The 1,329-nt window shown below is 45.2% G+C and overlaps 1 pseudogene; it reads left to right on the top strand.

Annotated features, from left to right (window-relative positions):
- The first annotated feature begins 537 nt into the window (after window positions 1–537).
- LOC126429183 (5S ribosomal RNA) lies at window positions 538–655 on the top strand (annotated as a pseudogene).
- The last annotated feature ends 674 nt before the right edge of the window (window positions 656–1,329 follow it).

Here is a 1,329-nt window from a genome sequence, read left to right as displayed (position 1 = left end):
ATGGAGCAGTTAAAATTCCCAATGTTTTGAACATACCTTTACAATGAACTCGACTAGTATTTTTGGTTATTATTCTTATGGCTCTTTTCTGGAGTTTGAAAACTGTGTTCATGTTTTTGGAGACACATTAATACTGCGTCGTGCACATTGAATTAAACGCAAAAATTGTGTGATAAATATTTACAATTACTTCACCGTAACTTACAAGATAAGCGCTGCGGGCACGGTATCAATACAATACTCCGCCCACACTCCACGAAAGCTATGCCACGACTGCCCACTGTTGCTCTGCGGTCGGCACAGGCGACTGTCGGTAGTCAGCGATACAATTCTATGCTTACAAGCGGATTTTATTATTGATGATGAATAACAGTTGTAGATGACCCGTCAAGAGGACTGTGTGACAAAAAAATCATGAATAAATTACAAATTAAAAACTGTATTTTTGTTTACTGGCTGCCAGTTTTTAAATAGAAATACGTCAGTGGAATGGAAGGAGTTGTCGAGGAGAATTCATTTTAAGTTAGATTTAAAAGTGCCAACGGCCTTGCCGCAGTGGTAACATCGGTTCCCGTCAGATCACTGAAGTTAAGCGCTGTCGGGCTGGGCTAGCACTTAGATGGGTTACCATCCGGTCTGCCGAGCGCTGTTGGCAAGCGGGGTTCGTTCACCCCTTGTGAGGCAAACCGAGGAGCTACTTGATTGAGAAGTAGCGGCTCCCGTCTCGGACACTGACAAACGGCGGGGAGAGCGGTGTGCTGACCACATGCCTCTCCATACCCGCATCCAGTGACGCCTGTGGTCTGAGGATGACACGGCGGCCGGTCGGTACCGTTGGGTCTTCATGGCCTGTTCGGGAGGAGTTTTTTCAGTTTTATAAGTACTTTCGTTACCTATCAGAGGCTTAACGTTACTGGGAAATGGGCAAAAATTTCTGTTGCTACATATTGAACTACTTTCTGACGTACTGACAGCGTGAATAATGGGTAATAAAGGCCATATTTCGCTTTCAGTGTCCTGGTGGAAGTCTTATCTTCTCTTCGAGTTGTTACGCTCCGTCTACAGCAGTGGTGTAGCGGTAAACAGCACGTCATCTGAATGAAACGTCTCGCAGTCGAAACTGCTGATCGCCTAAAGTTTGATAGCGCATTTCGTCTTAATAATGAAGTCTTGAGTGTAATGGTAGCACATCTATAACGTTTTACACTTCTTGACACATCGGTAACAACACATGCACCCAGTAACACTTGTGCGACAGATTTCTTGGCAGACTGCCTTTGAACGTGGCATGTGTCAGACCTCTCCAGGACCCACTTGCTGGCATCCGGT

This window comes from Schistocerca serialis, chromosome 1 (genome assembly GCF_023864345.2).
Source record: "Schistocerca serialis cubense isolate TAMUIC-IGC-003099 chromosome 1, iqSchSeri2.2, whole genome shotgun sequence".
NCBI lineage: Eukaryota > Metazoa > Arthropoda > Insecta > Orthoptera > Acrididae > Schistocerca > Schistocerca serialis.
The sequence above is the reverse complement of the archived record's forward strand: the minus strand, read 5'-3'. Positions and strand labels throughout refer to the sequence as shown.